The sequence below is a fragment of the Bufo gargarizans genome, chromosome 5 (genome assembly GCF_014858855.1).
Source record: "Bufo gargarizans isolate SCDJY-AF-19 chromosome 5, ASM1485885v1, whole genome shotgun sequence".
Classification (NCBI taxonomy): Eukaryota; Metazoa; Chordata; class Amphibia; order Anura; family Bufonidae; genus Bufo; species Bufo gargarizans.
In genome coordinates, this window is record NC_058084.1 from 64,056,800 (window position 1) to 64,073,111 (window position 16,312).

Consider the following 16,312-nt stretch of genomic DNA (forward strand, 5'->3'; position numbering starts at 1 on the left):
TATAAAACTGAAACAAACAACCATAAAAGTATACATATTTGGTATTGTCGCGTCCGTAAACAACCTGCTCTATAAAAATACCACATGATCTAACCTGTCAGATGAACGTTGCAAATAACAAAAAATAAAAACGGTGCCAAAACAGCTATTTTTTGTTACCTTGCCTTACAAAAAGTATAATATAGTGCAACCAAAAATCATATCTACCCTAAAATAGTACCAACAAAACTGCCATCTTATCCCATAGTTTCCAAAATGGGATCTTTTTTTGGAGTTTCTTCTCTAAGGGTGCATCAGGGGGTCTTCAAATGTGACATGGCAGCTTAAAATTATCCCAGTGGAATCTGCTGTCCAAAAACCATATGAGGTTCTTTTCCTTCAGCACCCTGCCATGTGCCCGTACAGCAGTTTATGACCACATATGGGGTGTTTCTGTAAACTACAGAATCAGGGCAATAAATATTGACTTTTGTTTGGCTGTTAAGGCTACTTTCACACCTGTGTTAGGTGCGGATCCATCTGGTATCTGCACAGGCGGATCTGCACCTATAATGCAAACAATTGTATCCGTTCAGTACGGATCCGTTTGCATTATGAATCACAAAGTCAAATTGGATCCATCCTGCCGTACATTGAAAGTCAATGGGGGACGAATCAGTTTTCAATTACACCATATTGTGTCAGTGAAAACGGATTTGCCCCCATAGACTTACATTGTAAGTCAGGACCGATCAGTTTGCAAGCTGCAAGCAGTGTTTTGGTGTCCGCATCCAGAGCGGAATGGAGGCGAAACTGAGCCAAACTGATGCATTCCTTAAGGATCCTTATCCATTCAGAATGTATTGGGGCTGAACTGATCCATTTTGAACCATTTGTGAGATCCCTGAAATGGATCTCACAAATGGAATTTAAAACACCAGTGTGAAAGTAGCCTAACCCATGCTTTGTTACCGGAAAAAAAAATGGATTAAAATGGAAAATCTGTCAAAAAAAAGTGAAATTCTGAAATTTAAACTCCATTTTCCATTAATTCTTGTGGAACACCTAAAGGGTTAAAAAAGTTTGTCAAATTAGTTTTGATAACCTTCATGGGTGTTGTTTCTAAAATGGGGTCATTTGTGGATGGTTTTTATTATGTAATCTTCACAAAGTGACTTCAGACCTGAACTGGCCCTAAAAAAGTGGGTTTTGGAAAAATTTCAAGATTTGCTTCTAAACTTCTAAGCCTTCCAACGTCCCCAAAAAATAAAATGGCATTCACAATGATCCAAACATGAAGTAGACATATGGGGAATGTAAAGTAATAACTATTTTTGGAGTTATTACTATCTATTATAAAAGTAGAGAAATAGACATTTGGAAATTTGCAAATTTTTCGACATTTTGGGTAAATTTGGTATTTTTTTATAAATAAAAATTACATTTTTGGACTCAGTGTTGTCACTCTCATGAAGTACAATATGTGACAAGAAAACAATCTCAGAATGGCCTGGGTAAGTAAAAGCATTTTAAAGTTATTACCACATAAAGTGACACATGTCAGATTTTCTAAAAATGGCCTGGGCAGGAAGGTAAAAAATGGCCCGGTCCTGAAAGGGTTAACCACATAGGGAACACCGTAAAAAAGGCAACCCATAAACAATGGCAGAATAGCTTTTTTTTCAAATTCCACCAGATTTCGAACTTTTTTCCAGCTGCCGTTAGAAAGAACAACTTGTCCTGCAAAAAAAGCCCTCAAACAGGAAAGAAAATCACTACATCAGGAAGGGTTTAAAATGAACCTGTCGCCATAAAAATGCCATGCAATCTATAGGCAGCTTGTTATAGAGTAGGAGGAGCTGAGCAGATGATATATAATTTTAAGAGAAAGATTCAGCCCAATTTGTAAATTATTCATTTAAATCTCTGCTCATTCTGAGCTTAGGAGTCATGTGGGCAGTTCTTCAAAATTCAATGCTGGTCAATCAAAATAGTTTTTCTAGCAGCTTTACTCACAGGAATAGTGGAGCAGGATCTATTTTGGCCTAGTGCACACAAGTCTTCATGCTAGCTTAACTTACTAGGAACTCTCTACTACTTTAGCCAGGGGAAAATGGGACCAGCCGACTTCCTGGCAATGGTCACCGAGGCTGCCAGCTCTTTTATATTTTATTAAAGTAAAACACATACAATTCAAATTTTAATACAAAATCAGAATTCAATAATATAAATATATATATATATATATATATATATATATATATATACACACACAGTACAGACCAAAAGTTTGGACACACCTTCTCATTCAAAGAGTTTTCTTAATTTTCATGACTATGAAAATTGTAGATTCACACTGAAGGCATCAAAACTATGAATTAACACATGTGGAATTATATACATAACAAAAAAGTGTGAAACAACTGAAAATATGTAATATTCTAGGTTCTTCAAAGTAGCCACCTTTTGCTTTGATTACTGCTTTGCACACTCTTGGCATTCTCTTGATGAGCTTCAAGAGGAAGTCACCTGAAATGGTTTTGACTTCACAGGTGTGCCGTGTCAGGTTTAATAAGTGGGATTTCTTGCCTTATAAATGGGGTTCGGACCATCAGTTGCGTTGTGGAGAAGTCAGGTGGATACACAGCTGATAGTCCTACTGAATACACTGTAAGAATTTGCATTATGGCAAGAAAAAAGCAGCTAAGTAAAGAAAAATGAGTGGCTATCATTACTTTAAGAAATGAAGGTCAGTCCGAAAAATTGGGAAAACTTTGAAAGTGTCCCCAAGTGCAGTCACAAAAACCATCAAGCGCTACAATGAAACTGGCTCACATGCGGACCGCCCCAGGAAAGGAAGACCAAGAGTCACCTCTGCTGCGGAGGATAAGTTCATCCGAGTCACCAGCCTCAGAAATTGCAGGTTAACAGCAGCTCAGATTAGAGACCAGGTCAATGCCACACAGAGTTCTAGCAGCAGACACATCTCTAGAACAACTGTTAAGAGGAGACTGTGTGAATCAGGCCTTCATGGTAGAATATCTGCTAGGAAACCACTGCTAAGGACAGGCAACAAGCAGAAGAGACTTGTTTGGGCTAAAGAACACAAGGAATGGACATTAGACCAGTGGAAATCTGTGCTTTGGTCTGATGAGTCCAAATTTGAGATCTTTAGTTCCAAACACCGTGTCTTTGTGCGACGCAGAAAAGGTGAACAGATGGACCCTACATGCCTGGTTCCCACCATGAAGAATGGAGGAGGAAGTGTGATGGTGTGGGGGTGCTTTGCTGGTGACACTGTTGGGGATTTATTCAAAATTGAAGGCATACTGAACCAGCATGGCTACCACAGCATCTTGCAGAGGCATGCTATTCCATCCGGTTTGTGTTTAGTTGGACCATCATTTATTTTTCAACAGGACAATGACCCCAAACATACCTCCAGGCTGTGTAAGGGCTATTTGACCATGAAGGAGAGTGATGGGGTTCTGCGCCAGATGACCTGGCCTCCACATCACCGGACCTGAACCCAATCAAGATGGTTTGGGGTGAGCTGGACCGCAGAGTGAAGGCAAAAGGGCCAACAAGTGCTAAGCATCTCTGGGAACTCCTTCAAGACTGTTGGAAGACCATTTCAGGTGACTACCTCTTGAAGCTCATCAAGAGTGTGCAAAGCAGTAATCAAAGCAAAAAGGTGGCTACTTTGAAGAACCTAGAATATGACATATTTTCAGTTGTTTCACATTTTTTGTTATGTATATATTTCTACATGTGTTAATTCATAGTTTTGATGCCTTCAGTGTGAATCTACAATTTTCATAGTCATGAAAATAAAGAAAACTCTTTGAATGAGAAGGTGTGTCCAAACTTTTGGTCTGTACTGTATGTGTATGTATGTATGTATGTATGTATGTATGCATGTCTGTCTGTCTGTGTGTATGTGTGTATGTTCCACGATCACTCAAAAACGCAACCATCCATATCAACAAAACTTGGTATACACATCCCTTGCTACCTGAAAATAAATCTTGTGGGGGTCTCAGCTCTCTAGGACATACCGTTCTCAAGATATTCTCAAAATATGACCTGCATTATCTAATACAAGCCTGCAAGCCTTTCACTTAAATCCTAACTGCCATACACACTGTCACATGGCTCTTATCAGCCAAAAAAAGCTCACAGCTCCTACTCCAGGTTGCCATAACAACACAGGTTTTAGCAGTTCTCAGGTCCTGAAATATTCAGTCATATGACATACGATGGCACAACTACACTGCTACATGCATGGGGGCAGGGGCCACAATTAAACGAACGGGCGCTGTGGAGTTCACTGAACCCCTTGAGGACCGGGCTTATTTTCACCTTAAGGACCAGGACATTTTTTGCAAATCTGACATGTGTCAATTTATGTTTTGATAAGTTTAAAACGTTTTTACTTATCCATGCCATTCTGAGATAATTTTCTCGTCACATATTGTATTTTATGACAGTGGTAAAATTGAGTAAAAAAAATAAAAATTATTTTATTTATAAAAAATGCCAAATTTACCAAAAATGTGGGAAAATTTGCTAATTTATAAATATCCATTTCTCTATTTTTAAATTGGATAGTAATACCTTCAAAAATAGTTATTACTTTACATTCCCCATATATCTATTTCATGTTTGGATCATTTTGTGAATGCCATTTTATTTTTTGGAGACGTTAGAAGGCTTAGAAGTTTTGAAGCAAATCTTGAAAATGTTTCAGAATATTTCTAAAACCCACTTTTTCAGGACCAGTTCAGGTCTGAAGTCACTTTGTGAGGCTTACATAATAGAAAACACCCAAAAATTACCCCATTTTACAAACTATACCCCTCAAGGTATTCAAAACTGATTTTACAAACCTTTTTAACCTTTGGCTGTTCCACAAGAATTAATGGAAAATAGAGATAAAATTTAAAAATTTTACTTTTTTGGCAGATTTTCCATTTGAATCCATTTTTTTCCAGTTACAAAGCAAGGAAAAACAGCCAAACAAAACTCAATATTTATGGCCCTGATTCTGTAATTTACAGAAACACCCCATATGTGGTCATAAACTGCTGTACGGGCACACGGCAGGGCGCAGAAGGAAAGGAATGCTATATGGTTTTTGGAAGGCAGATTTTCCTGGACTGGTTTTTTGACACCAGGTACCATTTGAAGCCCCCCTGATGCACTCCTAGAGTAGAAACTCCAAAAAAGTTACCCCATTTAGAAACTACACACCTCAAGGTATACAAAACTGATTTTACAAGCTTTGTTAACCCTTTAGGTTTCCTGCAAGAATTAATGGAAAATAGAGATAACATTTCTGAATTTCACTTTTTTGGCAGATTGTCCATTTTAATAATTTTTTCCAGTTACAAAGCAAGGGTTAACAGCTAAACAAAACTGAACATTTATGGCCCTGATTCTGTAGTTTACAGAAACACCCCATATGTGGTCGTAAACTGCTGTACAGGCACACGGCAGGGCGCAGAAGGAAAGGAATGCCATAGCAGATTTTGCTGGACTGTTTTTTTGACACCATATCCCATTTGAAGCCCCCTGATGCGCCCCTAGAGTAGAAACTCCCAAAAAAGTGACCCCATTTTATAAACTACGGGATAGGATGGCAGTTTTGATGTTACTATTTTAGGGTACATATGATTTTTGGCTGCTCTACATTACAATTTTTGTGAGGCAATGTAACAAGAAATAGCTGTTTTGGCACAGTTTTTATCTTTTGTTATTTACAACATTCATCTGACAGGTTAGATCATGTGGTATTTTTATAGAGCAGGTTGTCACGGATGCGGAAATACCATATATGACTTTTTTTGGTTGTTTGGATCAGTTTTACATAAAAAAGCAATAATAAAAAAAAGAAATATTCTTTAGAGTCTCCACATTCTGAAAGCCATAGTTTTTTTTTTTTTGGGGGGGCGACTGTCTTGTGTAGGGGCTCATTTTTTTCAGGATGAGATGATGGTTTAATTGGCACTATTTTGGGGTGCATATGACTTTTTTGATTGCTTGCTATTACACTTTTTGTGATGTAAGTCGATCAAAAATTGCTTTTTTTTTACAGTATTCACCTAAAAGGGATAAGGTCATTTGATATTTTTATAGAGCAGGTTATTACGGACACGGCAATACCTAATATGTATACTTTTTTTTATTTATGTAAGTTTCACACAATGATTTCATTTTTGAAACATAAAAATCATGTTTTAGGCTCTCCGTAGTCTGAGAACCATAGTTTTTTCAATTTTTGGGTGATTATCATGGGAAAGGTATGATTTTTGAGGATGAGATTATGGTTTGATTGGGACTATTTTGGGGTGTGTATGACTTTTTGATTGCTTGCTATTATACTTTTTGTCATGTAATGGCTTTTTTTTACACCTTTTTTTTTTTTTACAGTATTCACCTGAGGGGTTAGGTCATGTGATATTTTTATAGAGCAGGTTATTTCGGACGCGGCGATATGTATACTTTTAATTTATTTATGTAAGTTTTACACAATGATTTTATTTAAAAAAATAAAATTAAATCATGTTTTAGTGTCTCCATAGTCTGAGAGCCATAGTTTTATTTATTTTTTGGGCGACTGTCTTGTGTAGGGGCTAATTTTTTTCGGGATGAGATGACGGTTTGATTGGCACTATTTTGGGGTCCGTATGACTTTTTGATCGCTTGCTATTACACTTTTTGTGATGTAAGGTGACAAAAAATAGCTTTTTTTACACCGTTTTTATTTTTAATTTTTTACGATATTCATCTGAGGGGTTAGGTCATGTGATATTTTTTTAGAGCAGGTTAATACAGATGTGGCGATACCTAATATGTATACTTTTTATTTATTTATGTAAGTTTTACATAATGATTTCATTTTTAAAACAAAAAAAACATGTTTTAGTGTCTCCATAGTCTGAGAGCCATAGTTTTTTCAGTTTTTAGGCTATTATCTTGGGTAGGGTTGGATTTTTGCGGGATAAGATAACGGTTTGATTGGTACTATTTTGGGGTGCGTATGACTTTTTGATCGCTTGCTATTACACTTTTTGTGATGTAAGGTGACAAAAAATTGCTTTTTTGAACCCGTAAATTTTTTTTTTTACAGTATTTACCTGAGGGGTTAGGTCATGTGATATTTTTATAGAGCAGGTTCTTACGGTTGCGGCGATACCTAATATGTATAGTATTTATTTATTTTACGTTAACACAATAACAGCATTTTAGAAAAAAAATATAATGTTTTAGTGTCTCTATATTGTTTTTTTACTTTTTGGGCGATTGTCTCATGTAGAGGCTCATTTTTTGTGGGACGAGGTGCCGATTTGATTGGTAACATCTTGGCATACATACGATTTTCTTGATCACTTTTATTACTGTTTTGTGGAAGTAAGGTGGGCAAAATTTACATTTCATTATAGTTTTTATTTTTTATTTTTCATCGAGTTTATTGTGCTGGGAAAGTAACATGACCATTTCATAAATCAGGCCATTATGGATGCGATTAAATCAAACATGTGTAGTGCATTTTATTTTTTAAATTTTTAATCAGTAATTAATGTGTTTTTTTAATTTTACTTTGGTTTCACATTACATTTTTTTGACCCAGACCCACTTGGTTCTTGAAGATCCAGTGGGTCTGATTTCTGTATAATGCAATACAGTTCACTATATAGTGTAGTGTATTGTGACTTTACACTTAGTCTGATCAGACTTCTGCCTTCAGCAGAAAGTCTGATCAGTCTTAAGCCTCATTCACACGTCATTGTTTTGGTCAGTGATTTGCATCAGTGATTGTGAGCCAAAACCAGGATTGGAGCCTCCACAGACATAAGGTATAAGGGAAAGATCTCCACCAGTTCTGTGTTTAGAGCTGCACCTGGTTTTGTCTCACAATCATTGATGTAAATCACTGTCCAAACACTGATGTGTGAATGAGGCTTTAGCCTTACCATGGCATGCCGGAAGCCTGTGAAGGCGTCCGGTTGCCTTGGTAACCATCACCCGCTGCTGTTATGGTTATGGGTGATGGGGAGGGAGGGGGCCCCCTCCCTCTGTGATCCCGTTAAGAATCGGGGGCTGAAACGCCACAGCAGCCTCCGATGGGAGAGGGAGGGATCTCCCTCCCTGTTAACCCTTTCTATACAGCGGTCTGCGACATGAAAAGGGTTAAACGGCTGAGATCACAGCACAGATGTCAGCTGTTTCAAGCAGAGTGTCAGCAATGTGCCACCGCTCGGCCATCCTGGAAATGAGGTCTGCAGGAAGGGGGGGGTTAAAAATGTAAATATCTGTCATTTTGAAGTTTCTGATCCCCACGGTCATGGACCGCGGGCATCAGATTGCCTATCACTATTGCCTATCATTATAAAAATTGTTGCGCGACATTGGTACGACAAAATGTCGCGCAGCACATGTCGTCATCTAGCCCAAACCTTAAAGGGGCAGGGAGCGGTGAAAGTCACTGTTAAGGGGGCAGGGGCCACTATTAAAGGGGCAGGGTGTTGTGAAGGACACTATTAAGTTGGCAGGGGCCACAATTAAAGGGACAGATGCTGTGGAGGTCACTGTTAAAGGGGATGGCATTGTGGAGGTCACTGTTAAAGGGGAGGGCATTGTGGATGTCACCGTTAACCACTTCAGCCCCGCTAGGTGAAACCCCCTTCATGACCAGGCCACTTTTTACACTTCGGCACTACACTAATTTCACCGTTTATCGCTCGGTCATGCAACTTACCACCCAAATGAATTTTACCTCCTTTTCTTCTCACTAATGGAGCTTTCATTTGGTGGTATTTTATTGCTGCTGACATTTTTACTTTTTTTGTTATTAATCAAAATGTAACGATTTTTTTTGCAAAAAAATGACATTTTTCACTTTCAGCTGTGAAATTTTGCAAAAAAAAAGACATCCATATATAAATTTTTCGCTAAATTTATAGTTCTACATGTCTTTGATAAAAAAAAAATGTTTGGGCAAAAAAAAAATGGTTTGGGTAAAAGTTATAGCATTTACAAACTATGGTACAAAAATGTGAATTTCCGCTTTTTGAAACGGCTCTGATTTTCTGAGCACCTGTCATGTTTCCTGAGGTTCTACAATGCCCAAACAGTAGAAAAACCCCACAAATGACCCCATTTCGGAAAGTAGACACCCTAAGGTATTCGCTGATGGGCATAGTGAGTTCATAGAACTTTTTATTTTTTGTCACAAGTTAGCGGAAAATGATGATGATTTTATTTTTTTTTTTTTTTCTTACAAAGTCTCATATTCCACTAACTTGCGACAAAAAATAAAAAATTCTAGGAAATCACCATGCCCCTCACAGAATACCTTGGGGTGTCTTCTTTCCAAAATGGGGTCACTTGTGGGGTAGTTATACTGCCCTGGCAATTTAGGGGCCCAAATGTGTGAGAAGAACTTTGCAATCAAAATGTGTAAGAAATGACCGGTGAAATCCGAAAGGTGCACTTTGGAATATGCGCCCCTTTGCCCACCTTGGCAGCAAAAAAGTGTCACACATGTGGTATCGCCGTACTCAGGAGAAGTTGGGGAATGTGTTTTGGGGTGTCATTTTACATATACCCATGCTGGGTGAGAGAAATATCTTGGCAAAAGACAACTTTTCCCATTTTTTTATACAAAGTTGGCATTTGACCAAGATATTTTTCTCACCCAGCATGGGTATATGTAAAATGACACCCCAAAACACATTGCCCAACTTCTCCTGAGTACGGCGATACCAGATGTGTCACACTTTTTTGCTGCCAAGGTGGGCAAAGGGGCACATATTCCAAAGTGCACCTTTCGGATTTTGCAGGGCATTTTTTACACATTTTGATTGCAAAGTTCTTCTCACACATTTGGGCCCCTAAATTGCCAGGGCAGTATAACTACGCCACAAGTGACCCCATTTTGGAAAGAAGACACCCTAAGGTATTCCGTGAGGGGCACTGCGAGTTCCTAGAATTTTTTATTTTTTGTCACAAGTTAGCGGAAAATGATGATTTTTTTTTTTTTCTCTTTTTTCCTTACAAAGTCTCATATTCCACTAACTTGCGACAAAAAATAAAAAATTCTAGGAACTCGCCATGCCCCTCACGGAATACCTTGGGGTGTCTTCTTTCCAAAATGGGGTCACTTGTGGCGTAGTTATACTGCCCTGGCAATTTAGGGGCCCAAATGTGTGAGAAGTACTTTGCAATCAAAATCTGTAAAAAATGACCGGTGAAATCCGAAAGGTGCACTTTGGAATATGTGCCCCATTGCCCACCTTGGCATCAAAAAAGTGTCACACATCTGGTATCGCCGTACTCAGGAGAAGTTGGGGAATGTGTTTTGGGCTGTCATTTTACATATACCCATGCTGGGTGAGAGAAATATCTTGGCAAAAGACAACTTTTCCAATTTTTTTATACAAAGTTGGCATTTGACCAAGATATTTTTCTCACCCAGCATGGGTATATGTAAAATGACACCCCAAAACACATTCCCCAACTTCTCCTGAGTACGGCAATACCAGATGTGTCACACTTTTTTGCAGCCTAGATGCGCAAAGGGGCCCAAATTCCTTTTAGGAGGGCATTTTTAGACATTTGGATCCCAGACTTCTTCTCATGCTTTAGGGCCCCTAAAAATCCAGGGCAGTATAAATACCCCACATGTGACCCCACTTTGGAAAGAAGACACCCCGAGGTATTCAATGAGGGGCATGGCGAGTTCCTAGAATTTTTTTTTTTTTTGCATAAGTTAGCGGATATTGATTTTTTTTTGTTTTTTTTCTCACAAAGTCTCACTTTCCGCTAACTTAGGACAAAAATTTCAATCTTTCATGGACTCAATATGCCCCTCACGGAATACCTTGGGGTGTCTTCTTTCCGAAATGGGGTCACATGTGGGGTATTTATACTGCCCTGGCTTTTTAGGGGCCCTAAAGCGTGAGAAGAAGTCTGGAATATAAATGTCTAAAAATGTTTACGCATTTGGATTCCGTGAGGGGTATGGTGCGTCCATGTGAGATTTTATTTTTTGACACAAGTTAGTGGAATATGAGACTTTGTAAGAAAAAACGAAAACAAAAACAGACAAAAAATTTCCACTAACTTGTGCCAAAAAAAATGGCTGAATGGAGCCTTACCAGGGGGGGAGTGATCAATGACAGGGGGGTGATCAATGACAGGGGGGTGATCACCCATATAGACTCCCTGATCACCCCCCTGTCATTGATCACCCCCCCCTGTAAGGCTCCATTCAGACATCCGCATGATTTTTTACGGATCCATGGATACATGTATCGGATCCACAGAACGCATGCGGACGTCTGAATGGAGCCTTACAGGGGGGTTATCAATGACAGGGGGTGATCAGGGTAATCAGGGTGATCACCCCCCTGTCACTGATCACCCCCCCTGTAAGGCTCCATTCAGACATCCGCATGATTTTTTACGGATCCATGGATACATGTATCGGATCCACAGAACGCATGCGGACGTCTGAATGGAGCCTTACAGGGGGGTTATCAATGACAGGGGGTGATCAGGGTAATCAGGGTGATCACCCCCCTGTCACTGATCACCCCCCCTGTAAGGCTCCATTCAGACATCCGCATGATTTTTTACGGATCCATGGATACATGGATCGGATCCACAGAACGCATGCGGACGTCTGAATGGAGCCTTACAGGGGGGTTATCAATGACAGGCGGGTGATCAGGGTAATCAGGGTGATCACCCCCCTGTCACTGATCACCCCCCCTGTAAGGCTCCATTCAGACATCCGCATGATTTTTTACGGATCCATGGATACATGGATCGGATCCACAGAACGCATGCGGACGTCTGAATGGAGCCTTACAGGGGGGTTATCAATGACAGGGGGTGATCAGGGTAATCAGGGTGATCACCCCCCTGTCACTGATCACCCCCCCTGTAAGGCTCCATTCAGACATCCGCATGATTTTTTACGGATCCATGGATACATGGATCGGATCCACAGAACGCATGCGGACGTCTGAATGGAGCCTTACAGGGGGGTTATCAATGACAGGGGGTAATCAGGGTGATCACCCCCCTGTCACTGATCACCCCCCCCTGTAAGGCTCCATTCAGACGTCCGCATGATTTTTACGGATCCATGGATACATGGATCGGATCCGTAAAAATCATGCGGACGTCTGAATGGAGCCTGACAGGGGGGTTATCAATGACAGGGGGTGATCAGGGTAATCAGGGTGATCACCCCCCTGTCACTGATCACCCCCCCTGTAAGGCTCCATTCAGACGTCCGCATGATTTTTACGGATCCATGGATACATGGATCGGATCCGTAAAAATCATGCGGACGTCTGAATGGAGCCTTACAGGGGGGGTGATCAGTGACAGGGGGGTGATCAATGACAGGGGGTGATCAGGGAGTGTATATGGGTGATCACCCGCCTGTCATTGATCACCCCCCTGTAAGGCTCCATTCAGACTTCCGCATGATTTTTACGGATCCATGGATACATGGATCGGATCCGTAAAAATCATGCGGACGTCTGAACGGAGCCTGACAGGGGGGTGATCAATGACAGGGCGGTGATCAATGACAGGGGGGTGATCAGGGAGTTTATATGGGGTGATCATGGGTGATCAGGGGTTTATAAGGGGTTAATAAGTGACGGGGGGGTGGGGTGTAGTGTAGTGTGGTGTTTGGTGCGACTGCACTGACCTACCTGAGTCCTCTGGTGGTCGATCCAAACAAAAGGGACCACCAGAGGACCAGGTAGGAGGTATATTAGACGCTGTTATGAAAACAGCGTCTAATATACCTGTTAGGGGTTAAAAAATTCGGATCTCCAGCCTGCCAGCGAGCGATCGCCGCTGGCAGGCTGGAGATCCACTCGCTTACCTTCAGTTCCTGTGAGCGCGCGCGCCTGTGTGCGCGCGTTCACAGGAAATCTCGCGTATCGCGAGATGACGCGTATATGCGTGACTGTGCGCAGCCCTGCCACCTCCGGAACGCACATGTGCGTTAGGCGGTCCGGAGGTGGTTAAAGGGGCGTTCACTGTGGAGGTCACTACTAAGGGGACAGGGGCCACTATTAAAGGGGCAGGGTGCTGTGGAGGATATTGTTAAGTTTGCAGGGGCCATTATTAAAGGGGCAGCTACTGTGGAGGTCACTGTTAATGGGGCAGGGGCCACTATTAAAGGGGCAGGCCGCAAACTGACAGAATTCAAACACCTCAACTTTACTAAACACTACTGTGCTTACAGAGGCACATTCATCTTGATGACCACAGTTCTTAACTGAGACACATAACCATAAAGGTGGCACTATTACTTCACCAAACTAAGCATTAATGGCAATATAACACTACTTAACTGTGTCTAACTTCATTCAGGTACCTGCTGATTCCAAAGGCACCATGCCTAGGACTGTAATACACAAACACACACTTGTTCCACACTTTCAGCCATGCCAGGCAACAGTCAGTCACAACTCTGACCCTGAACTCAAGAGTTCTGAGCACTCATAAGTCTCTTTCAAATTAATGGGTTTGGCTCACTTCAGCAAATTGCATTTATCATGTAGAGAAAGTTAACACACTGTGATGGCATTGTTGGTGGCTCTATAGTGTGCAAGCTGGATTGCAGGGTGGCCGTAACCCCTGGAAATGAGCAGTGTATAACTTGATGGCAAAAGAGGCAATATGGCAATAACTTTTACTTCATGTTAAATGCCATTTGCTTAAGTGAGACAACCCATATAATCATCTAGTAGGCAAAGTCACTACAGGACCATGTACAGGCCATGGTCTAGGACCACTTCACCTCTATAACACTCCCAACCTCACAGTGACACTGTTCCCACAGTCCCCTCAAATTCACACTCTACTCTGCCACACCTCAAGACTATAGGACAACCAGGTTTCTTCTATAGTTCCTCTATAGTGCTCAGACAACTGGCTTATATCATTGCCCTGGCCAGACCAAAAATGGCATGCTGTCATGGTCTTACCTTCTTGCTGTTCTCCTTCGTTTGACATGTGCTGGCGGCCATCTTGGTTTCTGGGTTTCTTGTAGCCTCCCACCCTGCGGCTTCTCCTTCCCACTGGGAGGAGCTGGATGCCTAGCTCATATATATAGGAGGTCTGTGGCTTCAGTTCCTTGCTTGGTCCTCCTGTGTTCACATGCTTCTAAGACTGCTGCTGCTTCTGGTTCCTGATCCTGGCTTCGTCTGACTACCCTGCTGGTTCCTGATCCAGGCTTCATCTGACTACCCTTCTGGTTCCTGATCCTGGCCTCGTCTGACTACCCTGCTGGTTCCTGATCCAGGCTTCGTCTGACTACCCTTCTGGTTCCTGACCTCTGGCTTCGCAAGACCCTGCTTCGGTTTTGCCATCCGTTTGGACTTTTGCCTTACAGCTTGATTTTCAATAAAGCCTTCTTATTTCCACTTACCTCTTGTTGTACGTCTGGTTCATGGTTCCTTGACATTAGGACCAAGCCATGAATTCTGACGGTACAGGGCCATCCTCGCTACCTACGCTGGTTGTCAGACTTGATCAGCAGGATCACCTGTTGGGTCGGTTCGCTGTGGCGTTGCAAACCCTGCTTGAACGCACGGCTCATTTAGCTTCCGTTGCCGATGGGTCGGTTGTCGCTCCTGGGCCCGCTCCTACTGCCGCTCCGGTTGTTGCGCCAGAGTCTACCCCGACACCTGTTGCTGCGCCTGCGGTGTTTCGGGGTATGACCGGTTCTGCCCCCCTTCCACAGCGCTTTGGGGGAGAGCCAACTCAGTGCCAAGGTTTCCTTAACCAGATGGGCATTTATTTCGAGTTGCTGCCACATGCCTTTCCTACTGAGAGATCAAAGGTGGGCTTCTTGATCTCGCTGCTCTCGGACAAGGCCTTGGCCTGGGCCAGCCCTTTATGGGAGAACAACAATCCGGTGGTTGCCGAGTTTTCCGGTTTTGTTGCTTCTCTTCGGAAGGTATTCGATGTGCCGGCTCGTGCTGCCTCTGCTGCGAAGCTCCTTATGTCCATCAGACAGGGTTCACGATCCGTAGCTGAATACGCCATTGAGTTTCGTACCCTGGCAGCAGAGGTGGGCTGGAATAATGAGGCTCTGGTCGCTGCTTTCTCTCATGGCCTCTCGGATGCCTTGAAGGATGAGGTTGCAGCTAAGGACCTACCAGTGGAGCTCGAGTCTCTTATTTCTTTCCTGATCTTGATTGACACCAGACTCAGGGAGAGACCTTCCTTTAAGGAGAGCCTGCGGAGGCCTTCTAACAGATTGGCGCCTACGTTTGCTGTCCCACCCGTGCCTCCCTCTCCTCCCACGCCTCCTGGGGATGACTTGTCTGGGGGTGAACCCATGCAGCTGGGGTTTGCTCGCCTGTCCGAGGGGGAGAGGGTACTCCGGAGACGCGAGGGCCGATGCATGTACTGTGGTCTCGGTGGGCATTTTCGGTTGGCATGCCCGAACCGTCCGGGAAACGCTCGCACCTGAGATCCTGTCGGGGGCAGATCTTGGGTGGAGTCTCCTCGTCCCCGGTTTCCCGTGTTGACAAACCACTGATTACTGTTGTCCTCTCCTGGGTCGGGGGCTCGGTGACGACCCAGGCGTTGGTGGACTCTGGTGCTGGTGGTTTGTTCATTGATAGTGTGTTCGCTGCCGCCAATTCCATTCCTTTGCAGCCTCGAGGTTCCCCACTGGCTCTTGAGGCGATAGACGGCAGACCCCTTCTGCCGCCACACGTGACTCATGAGACCCTTCCAGTGGGGATGGCCATTGGTGCCGTTCACAGAGAGTCGGTCTGTCTCCAGGTTATTTCGTCTCCACACTACTCGGTTGTCTTGGGGTACCCCTGGCTCCAGAAGCATAATCCGACTTTCGATTGGAGATCGGCCGAGATCCTCTCGTGGTCACCGCAGTGTGGGGCTAGTTGCATCCATGGGCCTGTCAAGTTGCTGTGTACTTCCTCGGACTCTCTGTTGCCTCCTGAATACGAGGAGTACCGGGATGTATTCGATAAGGTGCGTGCGGTTGCCCTACCTCCGCACCGCCCATACGATTGTGCCATAGAGTTACAATCTGGTGCCGTTCCTCCTCGTGGCAAAGTCTATCCACTGTCGGTAGCGGAGAATGAGGCCATGGAGGAGTACGTGAGGGAGGCGCTTTCACGCGGACACATTCGCAAATCCTCGTCCCCGGCAGGGGCTGGATTTTTCTTTGTGAAAAAGAAGGGCGGTGAGTTGAGGCCTTGCATCGATTACAGGGGTCTCAATCGCATCACGATCAAGAGCGCTTACCCGATACCCTTGA